The sequence below is a fragment of the Euleptes europaea genome, chromosome 1 (genome assembly GCF_029931775.1).
Source record: "Euleptes europaea isolate rEulEur1 chromosome 1, rEulEur1.hap1, whole genome shotgun sequence".
NCBI classification, from domain to species: domain Eukaryota; kingdom Metazoa; phylum Chordata; class Lepidosauria; order Squamata; family Sphaerodactylidae; genus Euleptes; species Euleptes europaea.
In genome coordinates this window covers 80,574,223-80,588,258 of record NC_079312.1, presented here as the reverse complement: position 1 = coordinate 80,588,258, position 14,036 = coordinate 80,574,223, and positions in this window count along the sequence as shown.

Sequence of the window (14,036 nt, the reverse complement as noted above, 5' to 3'; positions counted from 1 at the left end):
TCGCCAGGTGCCACCTGGAGTTTGGCAACCCTATATGCCATTGATGCTCCACAGTGATTGGCTCCTGAGTTAATTCAATGCAATCCAGCAATGTGGCTAGTGGAGCAGAGGGGGGATAGAGAGGAGGTGGTTGTACGCAGGGGGAAGTGAGAAGACACTTTCCCTGCCACCACCATTGCTATCACCACTGTTGCAGAAGCCAGGAAAGCAGTTGAAAACGGGAGAGAGCAGACTAGCTAAAAAAAAACCCGTGGAAGGAATGGGCCCAGTGCAGAACACAGACACACATAATAAGCATACAAAACTCATAGTAATTTGAGCCAATTCACACATTACAGTGTCCCTCATGTGTCCTTTCAGCAGATGCATTCTGGGAGTTCAACTCTGAGGCCTGTCTGAGCCTGATTCCGATCAGTACAACCTTCCCCCTGCATGGCATGTTCCCTGCCTGAAACATACTTGGAAGCCTCTATTTGGTCCATTGGGAAAACTTATGTGCCAACCGGGCAAATAGCAGCTCCTCAGGCTGTTTCAGGTCAGCAAAATACTATGGAGGAACAGCTTAAGCCTCCTCTCCCTATGGATCATAACACCTATTCAAATCAGGCCTCATACACCTGAGAATTAAATTGTGAGCACAGAACACCCATGTCGGGTTGTAAGGACCCACAGCTGACAATGACTTTGTAACATGCAATGTGGTCCATAGTCTGAATCCATAATTATGAGATTCAACGGCATCACAATGTGCTGGTATAATGGTTTGTTCTACCAGTGCAATAAATTTACTAGCAATTCTATCCTCATCTAGCAACGCTAACTTAAACTCCAGTCCTTTTATGCACCTTCCTTTACAAAACATGCCTCATTTGTTGTATGTTTGACTTGTTTAGGGAAAATGTGAAGCAGGAGGAGAACAATAGTGAAGGCTGAATGTCTAAAGGCTGCTCAAGTCAAGTGCCTTCAGATAATGACAATGATAACAATAATACTTAAGTCTTCCTGACTCCCTTATCAGATTCCATTAACTATTAGTTCCATTTAAAAAAATACAGAAAGACAACTTACTTATCATCTTGGTGACTCCTGCTTAACTTCCATGCACCTGTGCCACCACAGTTTCTAAAGTCCTGCTAAGTGTGTGACAAAATGCTCTTTTTGTACTTTACCTGTCTATTGCTGACAATGCTTGAGAATTATGAGTTGTATCTTACCATTCTGCTCAGCTAACAGCAATATATCCCACTAGTTCAAGAAGCCTTTCATCAGAGGAAGGCTCATCACTTCAGAAGAACATGCCATGGTTAGCTGAGCAGTAGGATACAACCTCATATTCTAAATAGAAGAATATATACTATTACATGAAAATGGAGGTTAGATTTTACAACTATGAAAAAATACTGCCAGAAAATATCTTCATAACAACAACATTAGGATAGTTTTACATTTGTGTCCTTTTTATTATAAATCTCCACCAAGTTATTTAGAATTATTTTGACAATAAAAGAGATACAGAATGTGTAAGGTGATTCCCCCCCAAACCTTGGATTCTGGGGTCATTATAACAGTCTTTGTTTCACTGTAAGTAGTGCTGAGGTTTTATTGGGCAGGGGGGAGATTGCTAACAGTTTGCCACCTTTCTCTGTGATACAAAGTTTTGTACAAGTCAAAAGGTTGCTTGATCCTTTACTGACAGATGCCAAACTCCATTTTTATCTCTTACTTTTAGACAATAGTGGCTATGTGGAGGCTGCCTGAGGTTGCATCTGCATGTCAACTGCTCTACAAAATAAGGTGTTTGTATATAGCAGGGTATAATATAGATCCATTGACACTGTGCAGTTTTCTCCATGCAAATTGCCAGCTGGAATGTTTTTGATGATGTAGAGACAACCCACATTGCATAGAACAGTCTCTATGTGGGGGCAAGTACAATTTCAAGCAACCAGCACATAGCAGGCCCTGGCTAAACACTCTGAGATTGGTATGAATAGAATCAGCAGTAATAGTTACGGGAACTGTATTTTAGAAACCTAACATTCCTTTCTCTTATAAGCAAGTAAATATTTATTTGTATGTTTTTTGTACAATACTTGTAAGGGTCTCCAGACTTTACCTGTTTTATCTGTAAAACGTAGTTCCTGATACTTCAAGGGAACTGAGAGATTAATTACTGGAGCCAAGTCAAAAGAACTCAGGTTTCCACTTTTCAATGATTTTTCAGCCTTTTTTGTCAAAATTTTTGTTTTTTCATTTCCATTGCCCCTTGTGACAAAACTGTCTAATATTGCCCATATTTCTAAGGTCTGGTCTACTTAACCTAGCCAAACCACCTAGCTTAACCCTCTCCAAACCACCTGCTCCCCCCAAATTTGTTTATTTTTTTGCCATCAAGTCACAGCTGACTTATGGCAACCCCATAGGGTTTTCAAGGCAGGAGACATCCCGAGGTGGTTGGCCATTGCTTGCCTCTGTGTCATGCTCCTGGTATACCTTGGAGGTCTCCCAGTTTATAGGTACATGTGTATGTTTAAATTCATTTGTATACAAGCGTGGGCCAACTGAAAGCAGCCTGACAACTCCACCCCCAGCTAATTTAGTTTTGAATATCCCATAATTGTTTTTATGTTCTGTCTGTCTTCCCTACGAGGTATGAAGTGTTCCTATATCTTTCCTAGATATAGCCAGCAGGAGACTGGCTTGGCAACCAGTGGATAATATGGGGAGGGCAGTCAGTGATGGCATGATGTCATTTCCAGGAAAATCCAGGAATGACATCAGTCCTCTCTAGGAATTGTAAAACCATAGAGTTTGGGGCAATTCCTAGAAAGGGCTGGCATCACTTCAGGGCTTCCCCCAGTTTTATGGCGTTTCTGATGATTCCTAGAGAGGACTGATGTCACTTCTGGAGAAAACCCAAAAGTGGCATCACGTCATCGCTGATGGCAATTTTAAACATTCTTTCTTCTACCAGCCACTGGTGTGCCAGTGGGCAAGGGCCAATGGAGGCAGGAAATCTCCCACCCCCAGCAAACACATCTTTCCTCAGTTCAGTTAATGACTCCACACTTTAGAATCCTTATTTCAAATTTCCCCACCTATGCAAGAAAATCAGAGTAATCTCGGTGATGTCAGGCTTTTTCATAACGTTTATTTCTGGATGTGTTTTCTTTATAATGTTATATATTTATGACCACTGAGAAAAGCCTACACAGGCTGAAATGTGTCTGGTCAAGATTTGGTCATTTACATTGTTAGTATATCAATTGTGCATAAGAATTTCATAACTGATTTTTATATGTAGCGTGTATTCCAGGCCCTGTGTTTTTAACAGTTTTACTGTGTACACCTTGCAATAAATGTAATTATTTTGTTATACTGTATAGTTTGTAACTTAACCTTTGAAGCTCTGTCTACATATTTGGTTGAGTCCCCCCCCCCCCCACTTTTGTTGTTGTTCTGTTGATGGACAGAGTCAGAGCACTAGACTTATTGTGGACTCTCTTTCTAGAGACAGGATGATTCTCCAGTTTCCTGTCCAGATTGGGGGAGTTTACTCTTTCTTCAGCTTGCAACTTTCACAGCTGATGCAAAATAAAGGACTCCCAAGGCCAATAACAAAAGCCTCTATATATCCAAGAGATAATGATTCTAATTAAAGAAGACAAAAATATATAACAGTTTGGCATACTGAGAAAAAAGCTGTATCAAAGATGTGCAATCATATTGAACAAGTGAGGCAGTGTGCTCTCCCTACCTCTGAATAGAAAAAGCCACCTGTTGGAAGTCCATTTTTATGTGAAGGAGGAGAGCATCCTGAATGATAAAATGTCCAACAGTATCTCGGTAGGCTCCCTGGTTTTAATAGAATCATAAAGTTGGAAGGGACCAGCAGGGTCATCTAGTCCAACCCACTGCACAATGCAGGAAATTCTGAACTGCCTCCCCCCCCCACACCCCCAGTGACCCATATTTCATGCCGAGAAGATGGCCAAGGTGCCCTTCCTCTCATGATCTGCCTAAGGTAATAACATCAGTATTGCTGACAGATGGCCATCTAGTCTCTTCTTAAAAACCTCCAGGAAAGGAGAGCTTACCACCTCCCCAGGAGGTAACATGAGAAATTGCTAAATCACCTTCTTAAGCACTCTGTATCCAAATGCTGTGTCAGGAAAAGAAGCTGGAAGAAAATGTAGAAGGAGAAGAAAGGCCAAAGCCCTGACTAGGGGGCTCACAGTGACAGAATTCCTCACAACTTCTGTGTTCACTCCCAAAGCAGGAAGAGAACTAAAGGATTACCTTCACTATTGAGACAGGAAGTTGGAGAATACCTGTCATGCCCCATATCCCAACAGAAAAGGTCACCTATTAATCAGGATGGTTCCAAGTCTGAAGCTGGAAATTCAAATGAAATTTTTCCAGTTAAAGTTGCTATTGTTAGATCCAGTGTGGGATAGCCATTACATCACTGGGCTAGGATTTTGGGAGATTGAGGTTGAAATCCCCACTCTGCCATGGAAGCTTGCTGAGTGACGTATACTCTCAGCCTAACCTTCTTCTCAGGTGAGGTTGTTATGAGGAAATAATGCAGGAGAGTAGAAAAATGTAAGCTGCTCTGGAACTCCATTGTGGAGAAAGGTGGGGTATAAATGAAGTAAATAAAATAAAACAAACCATCATACAGTAAGTTTCCTGATCCTTCTTGCTCCATCAATTTAGGCTAATATGTGTCTAGCTGTAATGCTAGCAAGCAACCTGTCTAAACTGGAGATCTGGGTTGGATCCAGAAATCTATCATTAGAAGGCTTGAATCTAGGTTCTTCTGCCCAGTATATCAGTAATAATGATCCTATTGTCTGGGTGCAGATCACTATCAGCACAGATTACTGACAACCACAGATTACTGACAAACTGAAGAAGTTTAAATTGTGGATCAAAAAAGGTTTAGTAGCAGTCTGAAATAGGATTGCTAACCTTTAGGTGGGACATGGCGATCTCCCAGAATTACAACTGATCTCCAGACAACAGAGATAAGTCCCCCTCGAGAAAATGACTGCTTTGGATGGTGGACTTTATGGCATTATATTCAGCTGAGGCCTCTCCCATCCCCAAACCCTGCCCTCCTCAGATTCCACCACAAAATCTCCAGGAATTTCCCAAACTGGAGTTGGCAATCCTAGTCAGAAGTTGGGGTAGGGTTGCCAACTGCCAGGTAGTAGCAGGAGATCTAAAAGAAATACTACTGAAACCAGGAATTACTTACAGACAGTTGGGGAGCTATCACAAGCCCTGGCCAATAGAGGTTGCCCCCCTAAAGTTATCATCAATGCTCAATCTAGAATCAGTGGAGTTGATAGACAGGATTTACTATATAGGGAATCCAGAAGTAGGAACAAAGTACAGCCTATTACTTTTGCTTTACAGTATACCCACTTATCAGGACATATTGCAAGCATTGTGAAAAGACATTGGCACCTCTTAAAGGACATTCCAGGTTGCAGGACTCCGCCCAGAATAGGCTTTCGCAAAACCCAGTCCATTAAGGATAAGGTAGTACACTCAGATATATATAGGGATGTTTCTAACAAATCTGTTGTTGGACACTATAAGTGTCACAAATGCATGGCTTGTGACCTATGTCTCGAAGTTAAAGAGTTTAGGAGAACTGACAGTAACTTCATTTTCAAACTGCAGTCCTATACCAACTGTGACACACGCTTCTGTGTTTACTGCTTGTGCTGCCCGTGTGGCAAATTTTACATAGGTTCATCAATTAGACCGATTAAAATGTGCATATTAGAACACAAATCTAGAATACGGGCGAAAATAGCTTCTGCCCCGGTAGTAGAACATTTTCTTGAGCAGCATCATAATGAAAATGAGCTCCGCTATTTTGTAATTTGGCGACTTCAAAAGAAACGTTTCAATAGATGTGACAATGAAAGATTGTTAAGACAGAAGGAGGCTTTTTTCATTCACCTCCTGAATATGATGTCTCCAAATGGGTTATATCTAGATAATGATCTGACATGTTTTTTATAAGTCTGAGTTGGCTTCTGTTTAAATGTACACTGTCACTTTAAGACTTCTAACTTGCATTTGGTATGCATCACCAGCAACCGTGCACACCTGGGTTTTCCTATGTAATTGAGTAAGGCTGTGTTTGACTTTACTAGCTGCACTATGTGATGTACTTTGCTGACGTCTGATTGAATCAATTTGTACTTACCCTGCATGGGAAGGAATTATGAATGTATAACAGCACTTTTTTGTGAGTATATTGTATCAAATCCAATTATATTTTAATAGTCATAATCTTTATATATTTATATACTGATTGTATAATATTAATTTTAGGAAGGACTGAAGAAAGATTTCCACTGCTGTGGATCTGAAACGGCCGTATCCATTGATGATTGTGGCTTTATATGGACTTTATACACAAAGATTACAATACTAATACTTACCTGATACTCTGTTGAGACCTTTGGAATCATTTCTGCTTTATGCAGATTGTACATATTGTATATATTTGTGCTTTATATGTGTCATGTATATGGTCCTTGTTTCATCTCAGTAGCTTATAAAATTTGCACTTTGTGTATATATATCATCCTGTACTGTTTTCCTAACTGCCAGGTAGGAGCAGGAGATCTCTTGCTAATTCAACTGATCTCCAGCCGATAGAGATCAGATCACCTGGAGAAAAATGGCTGCTTTGGCAATTGAACTCTATGGCATTGAAGTCCCTCCCTTCCCCAAACCCCGCCCTCCTCAGGCTCTGCCCCCAAAAATCTCCTGCCGGTGGCAAAGAGGGACCTCGCAGCTCTAAGTTGGGGTAAACCACTCCAAAGGCACTCATCATGAGGGCTATGACCACAGCTGCTGCTTTTTCCAGGTTCAACCCAAAAATAGTGATATGCATGACTTTTTGTGTGTGTACATGTGTGTGTGTGTGTGTGTGTGTGTGTATGTATGTGTGATGGTACTCACCAATATTACTGACACCTTTTTTGAGGATCTCCCAAATCCAGAGAGGAGAATTGGTGGAAACTGGTGCAACTTTATATATGTACTGGCACTTTTTAAACAAAAAAGGACTGGTAATATGTATCAGGGGAGGGAAAGCGGCATGGTATAGCCCGGCCCCATCACGTCAGATCTTGGAAGCTAAGCAGGGTTGGTGCTCCAAGGAAGTCTCTGCAGAGGAAGGCAATGGCAAACCATCTCTGCTTCTCACTTGCCTTGAAAGCCTCTTGCTGTTGTCAGCATGAGTCAACTGCAATTTACACACAATTAGGGTTGCCAGGTCCCTTAGCTTCACCGGCGGGAGCTTTTTGGGGGTGTGGCTGGGGCGTGTGATGCGTGCATGTGTCTCACACACCATGCCTACGTCACTTCCAGGTTTACCTGGAAGCGGCATGGACGCGCTAGCAGTCTCTGACGAAACTCTGTGTTTTTTATAGAGTTATGGCAGTGGTTGCTGGAGTCTCTGCTAAACCCGGAAGTGCCTTGGGCACGGTGTGCGGGCGCTGACCCTCAGCTGGTCGGTGGGCAGAGGGGGGGATTGTCGGGATTTTGCTTGCCGCCACCAAGTACTTGCCACACACAAAATGTATCAGACCTTAACCTTGGGTTGTCTCAATTATGGTCCAATTTGTCATGCCAATTTTGAGTGTAATATTTTGATTAGCAGATATACTGGTTCAAGGTGTTGCAACTTTTAATGGAGGCAAACGTGGAGTGATATATAGGGAAATGTAAAAGTCAGTAACATTCTGGGTTTTAAACATCCCAGAAATATCTTGCTGTGCGATGTTATTCAAGATGCTCGCAGAAAACAAAGACAAATGCATGAGGATGATCCCTCTGAATCTGCTCTACTATTTCCCCACAGGATTCCACAGAGCTTAGGGAAGGGCAGAAATAAAACCAAACTTGTACTGAACCCCTAAATCAGAGTGATGCATGTGCTCTTGCACAGATCCAGCTAAGCAGTCAATGGAAGCAGATTTTGATGGCCTGTCCCTAGCCCTATTTAGAAGCATGTGCAGAAACAGCTGCTGTGCTTATGGTTCTTTGTGCAGTTCCACTTGTAAGGATATATATATTCCAGTCAAAAAGCCTTCCTTGTTTGGGAAGGGGAGGAAAGTTGAATTTTGCTGCCTCCCCTTGCTCCCTCCTTCCCCAGAGGAGCTGATCATACAATCAACAGTTATCTGACTTGTATTACCTGTGTTTACCTCTGGCTGCTTCTCACACGTGTAGCTGGATCAGGACTTCCGTGTTGAGATGAGGATGACTGTGCAACTTTGGATTCCAGTGAATGTTGTAAAATGTCCATAGACTATGAAATGGGGGGAGGGGTGGAGAACAGTGGTTTTCGTGTCTTTTTCCCCTGAGGAAAAAACAGAACTTAGGGAGAAATGTGATATTTATGCAATATTTGTGAACCTTAAACTTGTTTTACTGGTTTAAAAAACATGAATGACATGAGTTATGCTTGACAGGCAAAGGAAACATGACACTGGGAGTTCTGTGAATGGATTCCCAGTGGCATTTTTTCCCCTTTAAATACCTGGTGCCCAACCACCTAATTTTGATCAGGGCCATGGTTCAAGGAGAGAGAGGATATACATGGTTTGCCCAGCCTGGGTACCACCTTCTCTGGGCCATGCACTGCTTGCTCTGGACCTGTGCAACTTGCATGGGTCAGGCACCACCTTCCCCAGGCCACACATGGCCCTTCTACACTGGGTTGGACTGGCTCAAGTGGGGGGGGGGCGCAGTGGCCAGTCCATACATGGTCAATTCTGTTTAAGCCTTAACTTTGTATATGAAATAATCCTAGGATCTGTATGAATTAAATAGGTTTTCTGTCGTTCAAATAGTAATTACAAATATTAGAGATAGAACTACAACCTGTTGTACTGTAACATATCTAAACGTTACCCTTTTTCAGTTGACAAAGAGGAAAAATTAAATGAAAGCTGGAAGCAGAAACCATTACATTATGATGAACAAAATGGAAAGCACACACTATAATAATATATGCATTCTATAAAGAGATGGGGTGGGGTAACACGGTCTGCAACTTGAGCCCCATAAATATTTCACAACTATGCTTTTTCTGGCTTCCGGAGCTGAAAATAGTGTAGTGTTTATACTATCCAACTCATATGCAAAATATTCTTAGCAGTAAACGGAAGAAAAATTCTACCCAGCAAGTCCACAAACTAAGTGGCCATAATAGAGCAGGGAAAGGACTGAGTGAGAACCAGTGCCTACACCATGATGCCCCGGGACAACTGATATGACCCTTGTCAAGATGGAGGGCAACTATGTGGTGTAGCAATAAACCACAGCTGTGCAGGAAACATAATTGTTCCCAACAAAAATTAGATCAACATCTAAGGGAAGTGCAATTCCTTGCCTCCGGAGGCTACCAACTCATTTGAAAAGAGAGGGTTAATTTCATGATTGCTAACAGTATTTGTAGCTTAGGTAAGAGCAATCAAAATAATTCAGGGTGTAAACTGTTTGCCTTCAGGAGTTAGAAGGGATTGCTCTTCGTACATAGCATTCCACAGGCCTCCCATCAACTTGGGATTAGGGTTGCCAACCTCCAGGTACTAGCTGGAGATCTCCTGCTATTACTACTGATCTCCAGCCGATAGAGATCAGTTCACCTGGAGAAAATGGCTGCTTATGCAATTGGACTCTATGGCATTAAAGTCCCTCCCTTCCCCAAACCCCGCCCCCCTCAGGGCAGTCCCCAAGTTCAGACGAAGAGGAGCATCCCATTCAAGAGATAACACCAATACATTTCGAATGAATTAGCGCTCCCCAATGTCCGGGCATGCTGAGTCGCTCTCCTCTCACTCTAACAATCATGGAGAAGAGGCTTTAGCCTTCACCCTCAAGCTGTTTTCATGTCTTGAAACAGCCCCAGGGAACTGCTATTTGTGGTAAAAATTACATGTAGCCATTTAAGTTACAATGTTTTTTTAAAGGAGCAAACCCCAGCTCCTTGGGGCAGTTTCCAGATGTAAAAGTGACACAGGGCTGAAGGCCATTCTGCATGCTACAGTCATGATCAGAATCTGGCCTTGAAACTTAAAACTCCCAAACTGTGGTAGCCATGACAACTTTGTAACACATGAATTGGCTCTTTTACAGTCAACCCCTTTGTTATTGATTAGGGACACCAAGCAGGAGTCCTCGCGGTCATTTACCCAGCCCCCACTGGTGCTTCAAGGCCATCAAGAAAGAAATGGGGGGAAATAGGGAGGTGAGACTGGCATGGGATATCAATTCTGGCAAAAAAAAAAAAACCTTAAGTTACATCATGGCATCTGTTTAACCAAGGTTTCATCAAATCCTTGAGCCTCACCCCTGATATCATAATGTTGATTCCAGTTTTTGACCTGAAATGATGTTACACACCAATGAATTATTGACACGCCTGTCCCTGCAGCTGGCAACCCTAATACTGATACAACAAACCTCCATCTGTTTCAGAAATTCAGCTTCAAATTTTTGTGTAGGCTGAAGGAAACATCTCAGCCTGAAGATATTTGGCGCAGAACAGTAAGTAGATGTGTTTTCATGAAAAGAACCTGAGCCAGATAATTTTCATACCATTCCAATGATACATTGTACTTCTATTTTGGGGGCTAAATTTAAAATGTTTCACTTCCCTCCCCCCATGCAGAACTGTGGTTTACCAATGAAAATGTTTTATTTTATAAAAACCATTATTTGCATTAAGGTTGTATCTGAGGTGCCATTCACACCACACCTACCACATTGGCAGGGAGTCAATACATATTCATCTTGCATGTAAGTTTCAGAAAATGGTATCGTCACATCCTATCCTTGCCTATTCCTTGCACTAAATGCAATACTGTGACACTGCTGTGGAACTTCCCACCACGGTTAACTAAAAAAGTGAAATGCAAATGAAGTGCTTCTCATATGTTACCCAGCATGGTAAAGGAGGCTGAGGCCGAAGCTATACATGAGTTGGATTAAGTGGGAATGAGGTGGTAAAATGCTGAAATGGCAAAAATGGTCTGTTCAGCTTTAAATAGTAGGTGAAGAAATCACTTTTCAATCCCTGCAGACAGAAAACTAACCTTCAAAACTGTGATGCCTCACACCTACTGTCTGAAGTGGTAGAGTCCATTCTATCATGTCAGTACTCTTCTCATTCTCATGCATGCTTAGACAGACCTGAGAGAAAGAGAAGCATGTATGATTGCCAGGTCCGCCATGGCCTCCAGCAGGGGATGGGGGGTAGGGGTGCCAGATCCAGGTTGGAAAACTCCTGGAGATTTGGGAATGGAGCCTGGGGAGGACAGGAACCTCAGTGGGGTACAATGCCATAGAGTCCACCCTCCATAGCATCTTATTTAACTGATACATGTAGTCTGAAGATGAACTGTAATTCCAGGGGATCCCCAGGTCCCACCGAGAGGCTGGCATCCCTAGAAACATCATGTAGATGGTGGAAGAGTCCCATTTTACAGTAAACCACACCCATCATCTCTCTCATGACAGAATACTTTAGAGAAAGGTAAAGTCACTACAACTGTTCATTTGTGAAAAGGGACCATTTGAAGGTTTATAAATCGCTGGCCTTGCCTCCAAACACACTTTTCTATTGCACAAAACAGGAGCCCCCAACTTTGTTTCTCCTTGTTGAAATTTTGAGGAAGGGGAGTGGGTGCTTCTGGGGGGAGCAATCACAAAACTCTGTAAAGTTCCAAAGTATTTGGGGAGGTTCCAAGTCAAGCATCCCAATGGGCACTTCCTGTAGGCAAGGCCTCCTTCTGAAGTACCTCCTGCACCATGGAGTCAGAAAAATGCCGGGATCAGCAGTTTGCTTTAAGGAAGAGACACTGCTTGGTTTCCATTTCCACAGAAGAGGGAGGCTTTGCCTCTTGCACAGGCAGAGGGAGAGATGTCCACGCCTAGAGCCATATGAAAGTCTGTGTCTACGGCCAACCTGAATTTGCATGGCTGTGACCCACGTACCTGGGATGAACTTGTTAGCAGGCAACACCCTTTCCCTTTTTTTCCTGTTCCCATTCAGAACCCTTTGGATTGTATCCCCATGACTCAAGAAGGACACAAGTTGGACTAGAAGATGTTCAAAGAGATTTGCAGTGCAATACAGGACTAGCTCTAGGACCTACAAGTTCATTAAGGTCTGCCTCAGAGGCCTATAGAAAAGCATCTCACAGCTGTCTGAGCTGAAGCATGAGGAAACCAGGGATAGGACATTCTCAGCTGTGCCACTGCACTTCCCTTGAGATGTCTACTGGTGCCATCATTATTAGTGTTTAAAGAACTAAGCAAAGACATATTTGCTTTATTGGGCATCTGGTTAACTGTGATTCACTTTTTTCACTAATGGTTTTCTGCCGTTGGACTGTTGGACGCGTTTTCCTAATGGTAGTCTTAGGTTTTAGTAGTGATTTTTGTAACTAAGATTTTTTTTCCCTTTTGTTGGCACCTTTGTTATTTACAAAGGAAGATGTAACCATATAAACAGGAATAAGAGAGCAATAACAAAGTCCAAGCCAAGCAAAGAGTATTTAGTATAAAGTTGTACCTCAGAATCACTCAGGCAGCAGTGAGGGTGAGCAGGTGGTGGTTGGGACTCCCAACCACCCTATAGCTGATCACTCCCCCCTCACACTGCCATAGGGTTGCCAACCTTGAGGTACTAGCTGGAGATCTCCTGCTATTACAAGTGATCTCCAACTGATAGAAATCAGTTCACCTGGAGGAAATAGCCACTTTGGCATTTGGACTCTATGGCATTGAAGTCCCTCCCCTCCCCAAACCCCACCCTCCTCTGGCTCTGCTCCAAAAATCTCCAGGCATTTCCCAACCCGAAGCTGGCAACCCTACACTGCCAGAATCTCAGGAAGCAAGGGGGATAAGCTATAGGGTGTCCAGTAGGGTTGCCAGGTCCCTCTTCACCACTGGTGGGAGGTTTTTGGGGCGGACCCTGATTAGGGCAGGGTTTGGGGAGGGACTTTAATGCCATAGAGTCCAATGGCCAAAGCAGCTATTTCCTCCAGGTGAACTGATCTCTATCGACTGGAGATCAGTTGTAATAGCAGGAGATCTCCAGCTAGTACCCAGAAGCTGGCATCCCTAGTGTCCAGGTGCCCTGGCTCATGCCACAATTCGTCCCCTCCCCTGTTGCTCATCAGCTCCTGCCAGTGCCTGAGTCTCCGGTAAAATGGAGGGTTTGTATGGAGGTTAACATGGAGAGAATCAGTATGGTATAATAGTAATAGTGTCACACTAGGAATGGGCACACCTGGATTCCAATCCCCTCTCAGCCCCAGTACTCACTGTGAGAGGAATCCTAGGCAGATCTACTCAGAAGTAAATTCTATATTATTTAATGGGAGTTACACAGAGGACACCAAAGTGTCCTTAGGATTGCAGCCTGTGTGACCTTGGGCCAGTCTTTATCTCTCTTGCTATCTCTCTCAGCCCACATTACTTCATAGGGTTGTTCTGAACACAAAATAGGCAAAGGGTAGAGACTCATGTATGCTGCTATAAGGAAGGAAGAGAGAAAAATGTGATAGATAAAATGTAGGTGGGAAAACAGGTGAGGTCAAAAATGGTATTTCATTTACTCCTTCCCTACAAAGGTTCAACTGGTGCCAAGTTGACTTTTTTTTTTTACATGTCAGATGAAGACATTTTGATTCTACAATTTGCTTTAGATCCCTTAACTGTTTTTTTTTTTTTTTAAAGTCTTACTACTGTGCCTATTTTATTATGCCTTGTAGCTCTGTAGATGTTTAGGTCTGGCGTTTTTAATCTTCTCTGTTTCATTGTTGAGCAGTTAATCTTTATAGGCTTTTCTTTTAGTCTGATGCATACTGGGTTGGGGGTACTATTTTAAAGCTTTTAATTGGTTAGTGTAACTTTAACATGTTATAAGCCACTTGGGAGTGGAATATTTTAAATAAAATAATGGTTCTGTTTCCTTACAGAAATCT